Source organism: Sarcophilus harrisii, chromosome 3, assembly GCF_902635505.1.
Source record: "Sarcophilus harrisii chromosome 3, mSarHar1.11, whole genome shotgun sequence".
NCBI classification, from domain to species: domain Eukaryota; kingdom Metazoa; phylum Chordata; class Mammalia; order Dasyuromorphia; family Dasyuridae; genus Sarcophilus; species Sarcophilus harrisii.
This window is the reverse complement of record NC_045428.1, coordinates 489227815-489248528: the sequence shown is the minus strand read 5'-3', so window position 1 is coordinate 489248528 and position 20714 is coordinate 489227815. Positions and strand designations below refer to the sequence as shown.

Below are 20714 nucleotides of genomic sequence, written 5' to 3'. Positions count from 1 at the left end.
CCAGATATGGAAATCCTAAGATAACTAGATTAGTTTATTGAAATTTACCCAAACTAAGCAAAGTTATTCTGTCAGTCTCAGTTTGTCTCAGTCTTTAGTATGTGATCCTCATTTAACAAAGTATTACTGATGCAGATAATAATTCTTTCATACTGCACAAAAGCTTTTAAGGAACCTTCTCTGTAGGCCTCCTTTTTGATAGGCTATTCTATACATCTTTTTAAAATTACACTTCCCTGAATATAACTGGGACTATGAATTTTAGCAATGATTATAACTATCATGTCACAAAGTTTAGGTAATTGAAGAATATCAATTTACTTGACTAAGACTTTGAAACTTATTCCAGCTTCTTTAATCACACAGGATTTCTACTTGGGCTGTAGATGAGGGTAAAATATCCCAAGGACAACTCCAATAACTACTTTTGGAAAATCTTCATTGGTTTTAGGGCAAGACATGTGGATTCCTTAGGAACAGCAGCACTGACTGGTAAGGTCGTTTGCTAGACTTTTAAAATTCTGTTTCCTCAAAAGAGATACAATCTTTCTATCTTTGGTAGAAAGGGTAAATGTTGTACATTTAGAAAATCAGGAAATAACTCCCAAAGCGCCTCATTTTCCAAAATAAAACTTGTAAATAGACTTCCAGACCTTATCGTCACTGTTCCAAGACTTTGGGGACCCAGTTTCTAACATGTTTGGAAGAAATTTCTGTAGTTTTTATTCATTTCTTCGGTTTTTCATGCAGAGCCCGAAATTCACTCTAAATGTTTTCTACAATATAATTCTGTCTACTCATTAGCATTTCTATCTTAAAGACCTTTTTTTGGTTCATGAATCGTTGCAAACTACTGGTCAATATGTCTTGATGAATATTACAAGAAGTCTTGCCAAAATCTAATTGTGATGAGTGTGCAGCCTCTCTCCGGTTTGTTCTCTTCATAATGAAAAAATGGAAAGTAGACCTCTATGGTCTGGCCAGGCTGGAAAGGATAAACTGGGGGTCATTCCCACTCCTTTCTTTCAAATGTTTCTTAACAGATTTTGCTAGTAGCCTACACCAAATCCCAAAGGAAATCTCCCAATTTGATTCAGAAGAGGTCATTTCTAGACCAACTTGCCCCTGAATAAAAGTCCCTTTCTACAACATATGGAACAAGGGATCATTCAGGCTTTGCCTGAAATCCCACTATTTTATGAGGCAGACTTGTCACTTTTAGATAGCTTTTATATAGGCACAAACTATTTTCATACTTTAAATTCAAATTTGCCTTTTTACAGATTCCTCCCATAGCTCTAAATTCTGCCTTCTGGGATCAAGAAAAACTAATCTAATTCTTGTTCCATATGTCAATCATAAAATGAAGATAGTTATCATGCCCTAGTTTGAAACTTGTCTTCTCCATTCCCACTGTAGGCTAAACAGTTCTTTTAAACTATTCTCATATAGTCCATGACTCTCCTAGTTGCCTTTTCATGAACACTCTCAAGCTTATAGCTGTCTTCCTTAAAATGTAATGTCCAGAACAGATAGTCATGTACATAGTAGACATGTACAAGATGTTGCATGTCTTCTTTTTGGATGGTAAGTCATTGACAACCTCCATTAAAATGCAAATGTTATCTAGGAAGGAGGCAAGTAATGGAACTATTATCCACTAAGAGCAATCTTGTCTGAATTATCACACATGAACTAAACAGTAACCCACTGGGTTTTCAGAGAATAGAAGATAGGATACTTTCTCATTTGGGTAGAGGGCTGTCCTGTGCAGAGAGATACAGCAGAGATCTTGGGATTCACCAAAGGGGCAGAGAAGAGGATGTGAACATGTAAGAAGAGGAGCAGGATTTACCAATGATCTCTCCATGTCAGAACTCAGTCCTCTTCCCAGACTTTATACTGGCTGGATTGCATTTTCTCCTTACCTCTGCCTCTTGGAACTCCTGTTTTCTTTCAATATTCAGCTTAAATGTCCCCTGATGCATATGGTCTTTCCTGATCTCTCATCTCCCTACCCCCATAATCTTGTATATAGTCATATATGTACATATGATGGCCTAGCTTGGCACTAATAAATACTTGTAGACTTTACATATATAGAGATAGATATAGCTATAGATATAAATAGATTCACAATACATATATACACATATACACATGTATGTATAGGCAAACGCACATATTTGCACACATGCATATATGCATACATAAAAATTGATGATTGTCCTTTAGTATAGAATTGATCAATTTATGCCTTTAATCAATCAATTCCAAGATAAAATATATTATCAACCCTAAGACAAACTATAAGTCACTCTGATTAGCTTTCAAAGTCCTTCCCTCAATTTGTGACCAAAAAAGAACTAGTATTCATTATTGAACACCAAATAAATAATTTTGGTTATATTAAGTTGAAAAGTTTTTGTGCCAACAAAACTAATGCAGACAAGATTAGAAGGGAAACAGTAAATTGGGAAAACACTTTTACACTTAAGGGTTCTGATAAAGGCCTCATTTCTAAAATATATAGAGAATTGACTCAAATTTATAAGAAATCAAGGCATTCTTCAATTGAAATGGTCAAAGGATATGAACAATTTTCAGATGAAGAAATTAAAACCATTTCTAGTCATATGATTATGACGAGTCTAGTAGTCTAGTAGATTGTAATCTAGTGATTCTCTAAATCATGTTGGATCAGAGAAATGCAAATTAAGACATTACTACTACATACTTCTCAATTGCCTAAGTTGACAGAAAAAGGTAATTGACAAATGTTGGAGGGGATGTGGGAAGACTTGGACACTGATGCATTGTTGGTGGAATTGTGAATATATCCAGCCATTCTGGAGAGCAATTTGGGACTATACTCAAAATATTATCAAACTGTGCATACCTTTTGATCCAGCAGTGTTACTACTGGGCTTATATCCCAGGGAAAGGGACCCATATGTGCAAAAATGTTTGTGGCAGCTCTTTTTGTAGTGGCAAAAAACTGGAAACTGAGTGGATGTCCATCAACTGAAGAATGGCTGAATAAGTTGTGATATATGAATGTTATGGAATATAATTGTTCTGTAAGAAATGACCATCAGGATGATTTCAGAGAAGCCTGAAGACATTTACATGAACTGATGCTGAGTGAAACGAGCAGAACCAGGAGCTCAATGTACGTGGAAACAAGAATGTTATATGATGATGAATTCTGATGGACATGGCTCTTTCCAACAATGAGATGATTCAGACCAGTTCCAATAATCTTGTGATAAAGAGAGCTATCTACACCCAGAGAGAGGACTGAGGGAACTGAGTATGGATCATAACATAGCATTTTTATTCTTTCTGTTATTGTTTGCTTACATTTTGTTTCTCAATTTTTTCCATCTTGATCTGATTTTTCTTGTGCAGCAACATAACAGCATATATATATATATATATACATATACAAACACACACATACACACACACAAACACACACATATATATATATATATACATATATATATATATATTGGATTGAACATATATTTTAATATATTTAACATATTGGATTACTTGCCATCTAGGGGGAGGAGTGGGGGAAGGAGGGGAAAATTTGGAACACGAGATTTTGCAAGGGTCAGTATTGAAAAATTACCCATGCATATGTTTTGTAAATAAAAGCTTTAAAAAAAATTGAACCAAAAAAAAAAAAAAGTCCTTCCTTCACAATCTGGCCCCAACTTCTTTCTAGTCTTGTTAAATATTTCCCTTATTATTCTTTGTGATCCAGACAAAATGGCCTTTTCTTTGTGCCCTATACAAAACTCTGTCTCCCATCTGTGCCTTTTTGGACTAGCCATCCTCACCTCTTACCCCATCCCCTTAAATATGTTCCTTTTTACCTCCAGTTCATTGAATCACTATCTTCTTGAAGATACCTCTGCATCAGACCTTCTAAAGGTCTGTGTGTTTTCTATTTACACATCTTTTTCACCCAAGAAATTTTACTTGGCTCTGAGTATATAGATTTATAAAATAGATATACAAATCAAACATTTACTTATAATTAATCATAATCTTGCAACCCCCAAATTCAGTTACACAATTCCATATGGGGTCATGACCCACAGTTTAGGAAGTTTTGTTCCATACAAACCTTTTGGGAATCAGGAAAAGGTAATATAAGTTTACTATGATGAAATTTTTCCCTTATATCCCCAGTGCCTTGTATTATAGTGCCTGGCACATAGAAAGCACTTAATGTTTGTTGACTGAATAGGAAATATAACCAAGCATAAAAAGGCTTATTTTTTTTATGAGTCCTATTTCCCAAGTTGATCTTCTTTCAGAGATAAGACTCTGAAAAGGGGCTTTAATCATCCTGGGGCATTTTTGGAGCATTGCCCCATTTGGGGATGCCCAGGTCAGTTATAAGTTAACAAGGGAAGCATTAAGAAACACTTTGAATATTTGGAAGCATTCACTATTGAGATGATGTTTTTAAAACATCAGTTACCACTGCTTATTAAAGACACTCTGCATCTTTGACCTGTTTGGGGGTCCTGATTCTTCTGTTGAGAATAGGGAGAAGAGGGAAAAATTGATGAGAGGTTCTCTCTGCTATGGATGGTCTGAATTGTGCATCAGTGACAAAACAGGTTTTTCTAGCACAGAAGCCAATGAAAACCCTTCAGGTCTTAGGCTGCAGATATTTGAGCTATCTGGTAATAGAAGCATTTTATTTCTGTCTGGGGGTGGGGTCTTGTTAGCATAAAACTCCCACACTCAGTCTTGCTCTGACCCATCCTAAAGGGTACCTATGAAAAAGCAGAGGTGGCTGGGATGGAGTATGAGAAGTATATGATTTGAAGGAAGGGCAGTTGGTCTGGAGGCAAGGGTATCTGAGTTCTAGTCCTGGCTCTATCACTATTATGATCATAATCAGCCTAGTTTACCTCTCCAGTCTTTAGCTTCCTCACCTGTATAATGATGGAGTTAGATCTCTGGAGTCTTTTATATCTCACATTTTCAGAACACCAGGAAGAGAAGCTTTGTTGTTGCAGGAGACATCTTAATAGCTTAAGTTCAAGTTGCTTCTGACACATACTAGTTGTATGATCAGAGACAAGTTACATAATGCCAGCGTGTCCCCTAGACAACTGTAAGAAGGTGAGTTTTAGATTTTTCTCCTTGGTAGAAGAAGTGATTTTCCATAATTGGGCAGGAGAAAAGAGAAGAGAGGGAGAGGGGAGGAAAGAAAGGAGAGAAGAGAAGAGGAAAGAGAAAAAGGAGACCAGATGAGAAAAAGGAGAGAGCAGGGGAGGAGAGAGGATAGGTGATGGAGATAAAGACAAAAAGAAAGGAAAGAAGAAGGGAGGACAGGGGAAGGGAAGGGAAGGAGAGAAAGAGGAGAGGAGAAACAAAGAGGAGAAGAGATGAGAGAAAGGGGAGGGGAGGGGAGGGGAGTGGAGGGGAGGGGAAGAGAAGGGAGGAGAAATGAGGGAAGAATAGGAGAGAGGAAGGGAGGAGAGGGAAGAGGAGAGGAAGAAAAAGGAGGGGAAGGGAAAGAAGGGGAAGGGAGGACAGGACAGGACAGGACACTCAGGCCCTAGCTGGACCCTAAGTCTCAGGTGAAGAGCTATCAGCCAAACTCGTTCAGTTGTAGCCAGAGCCTGGAACACAAGAGTCACCTCAGATTTGCCCATAACGCGGGCTCCAGCAACAAGTTGCTGTGTGTATAGATGACAAATATTTATCTTCACTCGTAAAATCTTGGACAAGCCTCCTGCTGCAGACAAGTCCTCCTGGTCTTGTAAGCAGAAAGCCAGATCCGATGTTTTGCTCCTGGGCCCCTCTGGCCCAGCCCAGGGCAGACACATTTAAAATGAACCCAGCTGTGTGGTGGAATATTTGATATGACTGCAAAGGGCAGGTTCTATTTCAGTCCTATGGTGGATTTTTTTAAAGCTTCCTTTAAAAAGTTAAATTGATATGGGGCCAGCCAAGAGATTTCCAGGGACACAGAGTAGGAGGCCGGCGCATGGGGCAGAGAGGACTTTGCGATGTGATCTTCTCTGTGGGACTCTCCCTTAGGCCTAGATCTTGGCTGACGGTTAGTGCCGGCCTTCGAGGGCTGAGCTGCTCAGTGGCTCTGGCTTAGTCTCAAGCCCCCTGCTGAGGGGAGCCTTACATGCATTTCACACTTGGCAGGAGAGGAGAGGGGGGAAGGGGATGAGAGAGGAAGGGGGAGGGGGCGACAGGCAAGCAGCTACGAGCCGAAAACAAATGCCAGAATCCGTGCGGCTCCTCTAAAGGCTCTGGTGGCTGGAGGTGTCTACCCTCTCCCCAGCAGTGGGGACGGCTCTCGGCTCCAGCTGATGAAGGAAGGTGCTGTGGGAGGGCCCTCATCTGGAGCTGTTCTGCTCAGGGCCCTGGCGAGCTAAGAACATGCACGTGCGCATGTATAGTGTATCTAATATATGGCATGTGTTTGCGTGTATACACCCAAACACACATATATTCAAATGCATATAAATACACACACCCCTATGTAACACAGTGGCCAGAGTGCCAGTCCTGGAGTTAGGAAAACTCATCTTCCTGAATGCAAATCTGTTCTTAGACACTTAATAGCTGTGGGCCAAAAAGGCAAGTCACTGAGCTCTGTGTGCCTCAATTTCCTCATCTATGAAATGAGGTAGCGAAGAAAATGGCAAACCAGTCCTGTATCTTTGCCAAGAAAACCCCAATTGGAGTCACAAAACATATCTCTCTCATGATATAGTCCTCTTTGAAAAGGAAGGACAAACAACAGCAACACTATATAATCCATATCTCTGTTTCCTCCATCAAAAATGGCTAATATTCAGTCATTCTAGCTTTGTTTCTTTGAGTTGAAGGGCAGTTCCTATTTGAGTGCTAAAACAGAGAATTTTGATTCAAATATCCACCTCTGGTATTTTCTAGGTGTATAATCTTAACCAAGCCTTTTTGCCTTGGTGGGACTGGTTACTTATCAGTAAACTGAGGAAGTTGAGTTAGACAATCTTTCAGGACCTTTCTAGTTTAAAATCTAGAATTCTAATAAAAATTATATATTTGTATATATATACACATATATACTATATAAATAAACACACATATAAATTTATATACACATATGAATTTATATGTATATGTATATATGTAGCATTTACTATGTATCAGAAGTGTTAAATGCTTTATGATTATTGTCTCATTCTACCCTCACAACAACCCTGTGAGGTAGGTGCTATTATTATTTCTATTTTATAAATGAGGAAACTGAGGCAGACAGAAGTTGTGACTTGCTGGGTCACATAGCTTGTGAGTGTCTGAATCTAGATTTGAATTCAGGTTTTCCTGACTTGAGGCTTGGTGTTCAGCCTATTGAGCCACTTCTTTGTCCCTTATTTTTATGTATTTATATTTATATACGTACACAAATACACTTTCTTGGGGGTGATACTCTTTTAAGTCTTGCTGGTAGTTTAACCCTTGGTGTAAATGGACTAGTTAGATCCTCCCCTGCCTGCCCCAGACAAGGTTTTAATAGTGGGCAAAGGAAAAGCCATATCAAATTTTACATGCAAGCAGCATCCAATGCTCCCCAGGGCAATTGGTGCCCTCAGTTCAGGGGCAAGGTTGGGGGTAGCAGGGACCCTAGTTCTGAAGAGCTCCTGCTTGAGATTGGGGACTCTAAGTCAGGTGAGAACAAGGAGGAACTCACCTGGTTTTGATGCCTGAGGAACAAAAGATGCTTTCACTAGTAACTTCTTTTTAAACTAATTATTCTTGCTAACTCTGCAAATCTCAGTTGGTTTTGTGTTGCTACGGGATTGAAAATGGTGTTATCACCCCTTTAAATTTTGGCACATCTTTGCAAAGTCCTGATCACTGCGTTCTAGTTACAGCTCTCCCAAGAGACCTCCAGGCTGCTGTGGGGTAAGAAGGAGGTGCCTTGGAGTGGGACCGTGACTCAGGAAACAGAGGCTGAGGGCACTGAAGATAAATCTGGACTGCTTTACAGCTCTGAACAGGGACAGGCCTGGTTGTAATGAACACATTTGTTTTTAAGAGAATAATGAGGGTCAATTTCCCAGAGCCCCAGAGAATTCTATTAGCTCCTGGCTGATCATTCTCCCCATTTCTCCATCTTATCTCCACTTCAGAGCTCAGTTTAGTGAGAACAGAGAAGAGCTTTCCATGATTTTCTGGGAAATTTAGAGACCTTACCTCCTTCACCTTTCCCCAGTCAAGGCCCCTCCTCTTTGGGATGAATTAAAACCAAGTTTGATCCAAACCTTTATGTCTAGGTCAGTGGCTAAGGCAATGTCTTACTTCCTCCCATCCCCTAAGGTCCCTGAAAATAGGCTGAGAAGATAATGTAATCTCTCCTTCTTACTCACCTACATCTGTGTTTTTAGGACTGGGGAAGAATTTGGGAGACAAAGGGGTACACCATTCTTACTGGGTCTTCAGTGACATAGAAAAGAAAGCTCATTTCTTGGAGTGTCAGCAGATCATGAGGCTCTCCCAGATGCCATCCCACTCCCCAGACATATTTTACCAGAGTCTATTTGTTATTAATGATGTTCTAAAAGCAGCACGTTTGTGGCCAAGGGAAATCAATTGGCCAGAAATGTGACAAAAGGGGAAATACTCTGTAGAGTATGAATTATTGATGCCTTCAGTCTGAGGCATACGGGCCCAGGGTCCTAGTCTTGGAGGACATTCTCCAGTCCTAACCTATTCCCCTTTGAGCTTGTTTGAAAGGCTCCCTCATGGTGGGAAGAAATCTTTCTCAAAACCAATCTAGATCTCTTACTGGACAGAGTGCAGAGCTAGCCAGGTCTTAGAAGCCCTATTCTTTACTTGAAAGTATCTCTGAAGATTTTTATCTTCATTTATCTCTTGGTTCCACCTTCTTAGAATCGGAGGCCGAAAATCCAGACCAATCCTGATTGGTCTGACAGACAGTATGGTTGAGGACAATGTAGAGAGAGGAACATAAATTTGCTGTTCTCTGATCCCCTTTTTGAAGGGACTTAAAACATTCTGAATGTCTATTTAGATGAAGAGAAATATAATGTTTTTGTTTTTAATTGAATAAAACACTAGTTCTTTTTATTTGCCAAGCATCATATCCCTGATCTAAGACTTCAGCTTCAGTGCTAATAAATAATACCACAGTAGCAGCAAAACCCAGGAATACTCATTTATTCCAAGATCTGTCTTGAAAAGGTCTGGAAATTAGCACAAAATTGTCCCAAAGGTCCAAATATCAGATCATTTCTGGGGGAAAAAAACTTTCTCCCTCTACCCCAGAGACTTTGGTCTCCATCACTCTACACTTCATGCTGTAGCATGTAGCTTTGTAAATAATCTTATTGTTTTATATATTCTGATTCCCTTATAAAAGGATCCAAAAAATCCCAATTATGATTCTCATCTCTATTTTTAACCTGCTTTTTCCTCTTCCTCTCCCCTTCTTCCACCTTTCTATCTCCCTCTCCCTTCCCCTCCTTTACCCCATTTCCCCTTGTCCCTGCTGGATTTAAAAGTAGGGGAAGTTCAGTTGCTGGCTGAATCATTCAGCAAATGAATGAATATGTTTCCTGTCCAAAGGATAGAATTTCTCTTGGAAATAGTCTCAAACTCTGGACCAGTCACCGGATCCACATACCATTTCATGATCCTTCAAGGGGGAAGAGGGAGCAGCTGTTACGCAGATGAAAAGCTACTAGCTGTCGGCACCTACCAGGGTTACCTAACCCTTTCCCTGCCAAGCTTTTAGCTTGGTGCCTTCTGAAGTTAATCTCCATCAACAGAAATGGATTTAAATAGATAGAACAAGATATATACATGCCATTTCTTTCCATTTATCAGGAGGGGGCTTGAATTCATCACTGACCTTCAGTTTCCATAAGTTATTCTTGAAACATCTCTTAGGAAGGGATGGGAAAAGAAGGGGGAGTCAAATCACCAAGCATTTATCAAATCCTGCTATGTTCCCTGCAGTGAGCTAAGTGCTTGTGTTACAAAGAAAGGCAAAAAAACAATCTCTTCATCTTTGTTCAGTCATGTCACACTCTTTGTTGCCCACTTGTAATTTTCTTGTCAAAAGCACTGGAATGATTTGTCATTTTTGTCTCCAGCTTATTTCATGGATGAGGAAACTGAGGCAATCTTGGTTAAGTGACTGACTCAGGATCACACAACTGGTCAATGGCTATGTCTGTGTTTGAATTCATGAAGATGAGTCATCCTAACTGCAAACCCAGAACTCTATCTACTAGGCTACCTGGCTATTCTCTTCTGGAGCTCAGTCTAAAAAATCCTAAGGGACAGTGTATAGAAAATCCCATTCAGGGACAGTTTAAGAGGCAGGTGGTAGAGAAGCTAATAGGGAAGAATTAGGGGGGAAAAGCTAGAAATGGGAGGAAAGGAGCTGAGATTTCTAGGACCCTGTCTTCAAGAGACAAACACATGGGTCAGAACAAAGAGAAGGACCATGGAATTTCTGGGTAAAACAAAAGGCTTTTGTCCAGGGAGGCAGACCTCCTGGATTTAGGCCTTTTGGATGTCTTTTGTGCCCTGATTTTGGGGTCCTCTGAAGACAGCCAGATCTCTTTCTTATTCACCTATTTAATGTTCCTGCTCCTTGAAGGCAGACCAGGGTCTGGGAATACTACTTCAAAGGCTACCAGCTTGACTTTTGAGTTCTATCTAACTCTAACTCTGATTCTGTGACTCAAGGCAAACAGCCTGCCTCAGGTTCCCCACAGAGCAGATGTTTGGAGGTGGTCCCAATCAGGGTATTACTGGGAATAACAAGGGTGACTTGTGGAAGTCTGAATTTTAATTCTGGCCTTTTTTTACAAGCTTGCAATGGGATCTGAGGCAAGCCTCTTCGGTTCTCTAGGGCCCTGTTTCTTCAACTGCAAAGTCAAAGATGAGACTACCTGATCACCAAGGTTTCTCTCAGTCTCAACAGATCACAAGTCATAAGATTATCAGATTGTAGACCTGGAAGGGAACTTGGTCCAGTCTCTTCATTTTGCAGATGAGGAAACTGAGATTCAGGAAATGACTTAAGTGCAAGCCCTCAATCCCAGAAGGTTTGATTTCCAAAGTTTAACTTTTTTTTTCCCCTTGAGAGCCTGTGATTACAAGGCTCTCTATTATATTCTTTCTAACAATGATTCAGACAAATAAGTGATCCCAACTCACTCCAGGGTGCCCCCATCCTCATCCCAGCTGCCCCTAGATAGGGCATCATTTCTGTTTCCCAATGAGCCACCAAAGCTAATGTGTCCTGGGGTCTCAATTCCTCCCCTTCTCCCCAGCTTTAGTTGCTTCTGTAAACAGTCCTGCAATTTGCCTGTAAACTAGCAAAGCGACAGCTTTTCTGACACCTAAGCTCACACTCCTTTTGCTGATCTCACTGCAGCCCAGCAGCAGCCAGAGGCAGACAGGATGCTCAGACCAGCTATCAGTAGATCCTATTAGGCCCCTTCTGCCTGCAAGGGCTCCTCCTGCCTTAAATTGCTGTTATTGTTACTGGCAAAAAAGCACCAGCACAAGCAAATTCCTCAGCCAGGTATAACTCTTCCTGATTTGGCCAAATGTTAAAAGATGGGAGAGAGCTCTGTTTTCCAGGCCACCTGATGAGAAACTGTTTATACAGGAGTCCAGCTGGGAATGGGAAGGACAAAGGGAAGTAGCCCAGGGAGGGAATAAGGGGACACACTAGCACCTTCAGAAATGTGGATTTTGGAAAGCCAATAAGCATAAGGAGCTTGGATATCAACTAGGAGATAGCAGCGAGGTGACATGATGCAGAGAGGGCTAGATGTAGAATCAGGAAGATATTCTTTTCATTCTAAAGTGGACCTCCTAATAGTACCTCCCTCAAATGAATTATAGGTGGTTTTTTTTAAACCCTAAAGTGCTAATAAAGTACTGGAACTAGTCCAATATTTTCATTGACAGATAAGCCAGCTGAGGCTCAGGGAGAAGAAAGGGCTTGTTGAGATTCAAAGCTAGCAAGTAACAGAACTAGAACTGGGAATTTCAGGTGCTCCTACTGCCACTCAAAGAGTTATTTAAATTTGACATTTTCCAGGACAATAATATTCTCAAGGGGTCAAGAATTCTGCAGAGAGACCTCATTTCCAGTAAATGGAGCTAGTTTAGGAATCCTGTCCAACTCATGAAAATCTCTGGGAGGAAATCAAAGGAACATAGATTTAGATGTAGAGGGAGTCTTAGAAATCACATCACTTAACTCTTAGTTCTACAGAAGAAAATAAATTAAATGTTTAATATAATATAGTTGAGTGGTATAATGGGTGGAATACTGGACTTGGAATCAGGGAGATCTGAGTTCAAATCCATCCTCAGACATTGACTAGCTATATGACCTAGGGAAGACACTTCACCTGTATTTGCCTCAGTTTTCCTATCTCTAAAATGAGGGCAATAATAAGTCCTATCTCATTCCATTTTATATCTGCTACCTGGTTTCAATTTGAAGGAACAAGGTACCCTTCCTGGGATAAACTCAACACTTCTAAACTCACTACAAGGCTGGATTAACTCAAGTCTTGATTCATACCATTTCCCAAGGCTTCCTCTCCTCTCTGATTGGAAAGCTGAAAGTAGAGTACCAAATGCCTCCCAATGCCTTCCTTTATAAAGGGCAGAAGCTGGACTTTCAGCTCATTCTACTTTGTATCTGCTACCTCCCTGGTTTCAATGCCATGGCTCTAGAAGGGGAGGGGACCACTTCTCCTGCTTCCTTTTGTGTTGTCTCCCCTTTTGACTATAAGCTCTTTGAGGGCAGAGAATGCCTTTCTATTTGTTAATTGTACTCCCAGGGTTTAGCATAGTGTCTGACACATAGTAAGTGTTAAATAAATGTTAGCTACTACTCTTATTGTCAAGACTATTGACTATTATTGTCAGTCAATAAATATTTTAAAGTGCCTACTATGTGCCAGGCACTGTGTAAGAGTTGGGGATACAAAGAAAGGCCAAAGGCAATCCCTCAACAGGAGAATATTACAGTCTAATGGGGAAGACAACATGTAAAGAACTATGTAGAAATAAGCTCTGTACAGGATAGATGGGAAATAATCAACAGAAGAAAGACACTAGAATTAGGGTGATTAGGAATTTCTGTAGAAGGTGGAATTTTATTTGGAACCTGAAGAAAAATGGGAAAAGCCAGGAAAAGAAAAAGGAAACTTAACTTAGTACCTGGCACATAGTAGATATTTAATAAATGCTTATTGGCCACAGTAAGAGTAGATACTAAGTGTGGGAATCAAGATTCCTACATGGGCTCTCTGCTACAGAATACATCACCCCAATGCTTTGTAAAGCATTTCCAAATCTTAACTATGCAAACCTTTTTTCTTTGAGTTGGTAGAGGACCTCAACTTTGATTGGATTTATGTACTTAATAAGGATTAATGGTATTAATTGTTATTGTTCAGTCTCTTCAGTCAATACAACTCCCCCTGACCTCATTTGAAGTTTTCTTGGCAAAGATTCTGGAATGGTTTGCCATTTGACAAATGAGGAAACTGAAGCAAACAGAGTTCAGTGATTTGTCCAAAGTCACTCAGGCGGTAAGTATCTGAAGCTAGATTTTAACTCAGAACCTGAGACTTCAGGACCAGTTCTCTAACCATTGCATCACCTAGCTGACCCCCGATTGTGGTAAAAGTAGACCAAAGTCATAAGCCTACAAGAATCCAAAGTCCTAGTGTTGTTGCTAATTGTTAAGTGACCTCGGGGTTTAGGTTTCCTTAAAAATGACCAGATTATCTGTAAGGTTTCTTTGAGCTCAAAAATGCTGTGATCCCAGTAAGTGCTCACACCCTGTTTGGTGGCTAAGAGCATATGGAAGATATGGCCCATGGTCTGAGGTGACAGAACAGATGAACCCAGACCTTCTTTGTTTTTTTGGGTTGATTGCCTATGTCTAATGTGAACACTGGGGGTTGGCCTCCCAGATAAATGGACCATATCTTGAAAGTCCAGGAGGAAAAAAAAATAGCCCCTTAGAGGTAAAGGCCCTCCTGCTGTTCCCTATGGAGCACCACCCCCACCATCATCCCCCCACCCCCCATCCCCCTCCCCCGCCCCAGTGCAGAGGGCCATCTCCCTCAAGTCCCTGCCAGAGTACCAGCTGGTGGCTCTCAGAATTATTTTGGTGAAGTGGAATTTATTTTGAGATGAAACCGAGCCTCTGCTCCATGTGTTCATGCCAAGGGCTTGGCAGCACCAACTGAACCATTCCTTGCAGCTGCTGTTTCTGAATTACCCAGAAATGAGAATGTGTATGTGTGGTTGTGGGGGGGGATGATGGTGTTAAGAGGAATAGGGGTTTGAGTCAAATCTGAACCCTTCAACCCCCAAATTCTAGACTCACTATGGAGATTTTTTTTAATCCTCTATAACCAGATGGGGAAAGGAGGCATAAGGTTTCTTGACAGTTCTGATCCATCCGTCTTAGAAGGGTCAAACAGACTCCATAGTGAGAGAGAGAATGTCCCTTTTCTACCATCACAGCCCTGAGGTTAGGGAATATTAGGTCGTCACTGTTAAGAAGGTTAGGACCAATGACGTGGGTATCCTGCCCTGCCTCTGGACTGACTTGTCAAGGTCCTCCTGAGGTTTCCAGATTTACTTTTGGGTCTGGAAGGTAGTTCTCAAATAGTCTCTCCTTCATTCTTCGGATTATACATCCTTCTGCCTGGAAAGGGTTATTTGCTCCTCCCTGAAAGCAATGCTTCTCTTGGGCATCTGACTCACCAAGGTGTCAATCACCCTGATGGTGGTTATGATCGAGCTCCACACAAGATGAGCCTTGAAACACAACTGTGAAGTAGGCGAAGTCAGCCCGCGCCTCCTGGAGAATGCCCCTGACAGCTCTGCGACTGGGGAAAGCCAGGCATCTCGCACACTCCCCCACCAAGCCCGGCTGGCTCCCACTGCTTCATCTGCTCTCCCTCTGACAGGCAGCCGCCAGTCCCATGGAAACAGTTTGTTTAATCTTAGGTTAAGCTCACGAGCTAATGATGCCTTCTCCAGCCTCCTGGGAGCTTTGGGGGATGACTTCATGGCACAGAAATATCAATTCTCTTCTAGGAAGATTTCTCTCTCCGCCTTCTTCCTCCCCTTTCTGTCTGAGGACTCTGGGCTCCTACTTCCCTCAAGTCCCAACTGAAGTACCATCTTCAAGAAGATGTCACCTGATTACCCCAGACCTTACCTGGTTCTCCCAGATGGCACCGGTCCCCATGTTTGTATTTATTTCTTTGCTTATCCTTTCTATTCACCTTCCCCACCCCCTGACTAAGTTTCTTGAAGGTGTCCATAGTGGATAAGATATATAGTGGGTGCTTTATCTTAGTCCTGTTGCCAGCGTGTCAGGGTCTCTCCCCTTAGCTCACACCCCATGGGGTGGAGCCTCCAAAAGAATACCTCCCTTTTTGGGATTTCGGAGTGGGGGGGTTGGGGAGAAACAGGCATGGAAGGCCTCCCTTCCCTGAAATATCTCCCCCACCATCACCTGCCACAGGCTGGAATTTCCACCAACTCAGTCAGTCTCTTGGGAAGTGTGCATTCTGTCTTTGGAAAGACCCCATCAAAATGCAAATCTTACCCAGAAGGTTAACACATTAACTCATTAGCATCCATTATCACCTTCCTGCAGATTAGTTTAACAGTACCCCAGCTGAGAATGGGGCTCTGGGCAAAAAAGCTGAAGTGAAGGTGGAGAGACGGTACAGGAAGTTTCTCTCTGGGTGTACTGAGAGAAAGACTGTACTTCTTTGGTGGGGTTGCACAGGGACATCACTTAGGCAAAAGGCAGATCAAGGGCATGGGAGGAGAGCAAACTTCTTTTTTTCCCACCTAACAGTTTTCCTTAGGTCCAGTCTTTTATGTAACCCATTAAGATTCAGCCCATGTGAATAGTATACTCATCTCAATCTCATAGTCAGGGACAAGGAATCTCTTTCTCGGGATAATAAAAATAATGATAGCTCATATTTATATAAAGCTTTAAGGTTTAAAGAGAATTTTCCTCCAACAATTTTGTTACACCTCCCAGGTATTATTATCCCTACTTTAAGCAGAAACTAAGACTTAGAAATGACTTGGTGACAAATGTCACAACCAGAATTTGGTCCCGGGTTTTCAGAGTCCAAATTGGTCTTAGTGTAGCCCAGAAACTGAAGCCAGAGAGATTGGGTTCAGATTCTGTCTCTGACATGTGAGAAGCAGCTTGTTGCATGGAGTTTGGTCAAAAAGATCTACAATAGAATCCTATCTCGGATACTTGTGATATATAGCAAAACTCTTCTTTACTAGCAGCCTCTGGGGCTTATAGGGAAAGTCCAAGGAGATGTGTAAAATACTTTTTACATTTTGAAGTGCTGTATAAATGTGAGATATAAGTATTAACTGTCTGACTTCAGCAAGAAATCTACATTTTTGAGCTTTGTTTCCTTTACTAATCAAATCACATGGGGGAGTCTGTGAGTGAGAATGGGGTCACTCCATCCTTTAGAGCTGACCAATAGCATTTGCATCCTAAATGTCCCTGGTAATACCTTTGGGTATAAGAAAGTTGATTTACCTTTATAAAATAGGGATAAAAATAGCTGCCTTACATACATCATCAAACTGTTAGGACGCTTAAAGGATAGCCTGTGTTTTAAGTATCTATCTGAACATCATTTGTTATTATATTTGCTATACCACCCTGAATAAATACAGCCAACTTTTCAAACATCTGTATGAATAAAACAGTGATGCAAACATATTTTTTAAAATCACTTTAAATTTTGGTTTGGAATTTATTTTTAGTTGATTTCCCTTTCTAATTGGGTGCTGCTTAAGCTAATATTAAAATTCATTTGCATTCCCTGAACATAGACTGACTGACAATAGGGTGCAGTGGGCCAAGCACACACTGGGTATCTGGGAGACCTGGGCTGGGATTAAAAACCTGCTACAGATAATCCACAAAATGGATAACCCACACACAGATAATTGAGTTGACTGTAGCAGCTATTCTGCCCCAGGCCATTTTCTCTATCAGTCCCCACTGGGGGTTCCTGCCTGAAGGTTTTCTCAGGATCACAGCATTTTAGAATGCTTTACTTCTTCCCAACAGCCAAACAGAAAAAGTCTGTCTTTTTTTTTCTGACTTGGTCTAACCATCTGGCTATATAGCTCAGGTTCCAAAGAAGTAGATTTGTTCTGTGGAGGAGCTGAAAGATATCAGCCTGGTCCAGATAGTAAGGAAAAGTGGGGACTAGCAGACATATTTATATGTGAAGAGGTATTAGGCAGGGGAGGCTGGCAAGGAAGCTTCCCTTTCACTATCTTTCTAGAAAAGGGAAAAATCCCACTTATTTCCATCCCTCAGGTGTGGAACTCCCCATTTTAAATTCATGATTGAATCATAAAATTATAGTCCTAGTGCTGAAAGGACCATTTAGTTCAATTCACTTTATTTTACAGATGAGGAAACTGAGACCCAGGGAAATTAAGAAATCAGATCAAGGTAACAAAGATGGTGTCAGGGATGGGGTTTAAATGTAAGTCCTCTTACTGGGGTTAGGTAGGTGGAGTGGCAGATAAATCATCAGGCCTGGAGTTAGGAATGAAGACACTAGCTGGGTGACTGAACAAGTCACGTAACCCTGTTTGCCTCATTTTCCTTATCTGTAAAGTGAGCTGGAGAAGGAAGAGGCAAATCATTCCAATATCTGCCAAGAAAACCCTAAATAGAGCCACAAAGAATTGAATATGACTAAATAAATGACCACTGACTTCAGAGCCACTGACCTTTCTACCAAACTAAATTTAAGAGGAATTATCAACTACTACTAATCCTGTCTTTTCTAGTCCCCACTCTTAGCTCTTATACTTCCATGCTTGCATTACATTTTAGTAAACAACATGAAAATAACTTGTAATAGAACCTCTTTTATCAAACTGGATTTCAACTATTTTCAGTTGTGACCCCATTTGGGGTTTTCTTGGCAAAGATATTGCATTGGTTTGCCATTTTCTTCTCCAGCTTATTTTACAGATGAGGAAACTGAGGCAGATTGGGTTGTGACTTTTCCAGAGTCAAATAGCTAGTAAGTAGCTGAGGCCAGATTTGAACTTGGAAAGGGACTCTTCCTGATTCTAAGTCAGGTACTCTACCCATTGTGTACATCAGTTGTATGAATAGATCACTTAACCTCCATATACCTCAGTTTCCTCATCTTTAAAATGGGGATAAAATAAGAGAATCTCCCTCCTAGTGTTAATGTAAGGATAAAATGCTTTGTAAACTTTCAAACACTTTATAAATGCTGTTGTTTGTGTCCTTACCTGATCACTCCAGCTGAGAGGGAGACCACTCACTAGCACTGAGAATGATCAGTCAAACCAGAATGAAGTTTAGGCAGTCAGAGACAGCCACATACATGTCAGTGAGAAGAAAAGGAGAAAATGAATGAGCCAGAAAGGAACTTTTAAATAGACATCCACAGGGTTGGGATATGAAACCCCAGTCACCTCGAATTGGCAGGCAACCAGACAGCTCCCTCACCCTCTCCTCCCTGCCAGCTATGGAGAGGTAGCTACAGGGAGTTGTGAAGCTAGCTTAGCTGTAGGAATTTCCACCGAGTTACCTTCTTAGTAGGCAGCCCAAGGTTCCTTCTTCTCAGACCCTACCCCACTCCCCTCTCTCTTCCCAAGCTGCAGAAAAGCCTTTTCCTAGGACAGGAGCGCTTTTTCTTAGGCTAAAGAGTGTTTTTCTACCTGCTCCACAGTCCCTTTCATTCACATACATCTTTTCTGCAGTAGTGAAAGGGGCTGTTCTGCTGACCAGTACAATGAGATGTTCCCCAACCTCCTCAATAATCCTTCATGCTTCCACTCTCTGTACAAGACCTATCCCTAGTGTTCTCGGCCCCATCCTCCGCTCATGGTGGGAAGTCTCATTGCCAGAAGACATCTCCCGGTACCTGGACACCGCAGATCGCCTGCTTGGGACTAAATCTGGTATGTGAGGAGGAGGAGGGCAACATGATTGAGAATTCGTCTCCATGGCCAGAAAACTGATCTCAGCCTCCTAGCCCAGGGAGTAGGGGGAGGCTGAGGGCCATACGTAATCCTGGGCTGAAAGGAGCACTGCCCCAGGAGAGCTCCCAGCCCCCGAGGTCACTCATCAATCACCCTCAGGAGGCCTGATGCAAGGTTTGTAATGGAAATCACTCGGTCGTCATGGCAACCCAGGCTGGGCCAGCCTGCCAGTCCGCCATCCCCGGCTCAATGGGAGTCTAGCAGGCAGGGTTTAAAAAAACTCCTCTTAATCTTAATCTTAATCTCCCTAAGGGAGAGGGCTGTAGCTAACCCATATTCTTGATTTCTTCAGCAACAGTGCCATAAACCAAGGAGCCATGTCCCTTTTGGTTAGGAGTTAACCATTTCAGTACACCACATAAACCTCCTTCCCTTTGTCTGCATGGAGGCCCAGAAGGGCAGTAGTGAAATTGGATAGAAACATATTCCTTTGGTACTTTATTTCCCCTATGGATTGGTATGAGACTGGACCTGCAGTTTCCTTAATATCAGGAACTTCTAATGTGAGGAAATTCTCTCCCTCTGTATAAATCCATACTCTCTCTGCAACTAAAAAACAAAATGGACCTCCCACTCCCACCCTATTACAGAATCCTTTTACTCCTGATTTTATTTCTTCATTCAGCAAATGTTTATTTTCTATTTATTAAATACACAGTACTGTACAAAATTCAAAAGCACTATAGAAATGCTTTAACATTTGCAAAGTACTTTACATATGTCATTTCACAACAACCTTGAGCGCAAAGTGCTATGATTATTATTTGATTTTCCAAGTAAGAAAATTGGAGGTTGAAAGTGATTTGCCCAAATAACCAAATAGTAAATATCTGAGGGTAGGATTCAAACTCACGTTTTCCTGATTGTGAATCTAGCAAATCTGTGACACCTAGCACCCTAAATCTGGTGGGGGTGTCCATATAAGTATATGTATATATATATACATATATATATATGTATATATACATATAAGTATGTATATATTATTTAGTTCTATGTTCAGAACTCACACATAATTAAATAACAATACAGGTCAATATATGATTAAGAGTCAAAATGTGTGATAAGAAAAAAGGATGTAGGATTTTGCAGAAGAGAATTACAGTGATTTATGGATGTGGGAATAATTTATGACCAAACAAGAAATAGAGAGCATTACAAGATGTAAAATGGATAATTTTGATTGCATTAAATCAAAAAGTTTTTGAGCAAACAAAAGTAACAGTCAAAATTAAAAGAGAAGCAAAAAATTGAAGACATTTTCATAGCAAGTTTCTCTGATAAAAGTCTCATTTCTCAAATACATAGAGAACTGCTATAACAATATGAATCATTCCCAAATTGATAATGGACAAACAACATCCACAGGAAGTTTTCAGAAGAAAAAATCAAAACTATTTATGCTCCTATAGAAATGCTCTAAATCGCTATTGATTAGAGAAATGCAAATTAAAACAACTCTGAGATAGTACTTCACTTTTGTCAGACTGAATAACATGACAGAAAGGAAGAATGGCAAATGTTAGAGGGGTCCAGGGGAAATT

General features: G+C 40.9%; 1 pseudogene; it reads right to left on the bottom strand.

Annotated features, from left to right (window-relative positions):
* Nucleotides 1-371: 371 nt before the first annotated feature.
* LOC100916366 lies at nt 372-15138 on the bottom strand (annotated as a pseudogene).
* Between the last annotated feature and the right edge of the window lie 5576 nt (nt 15139-20714).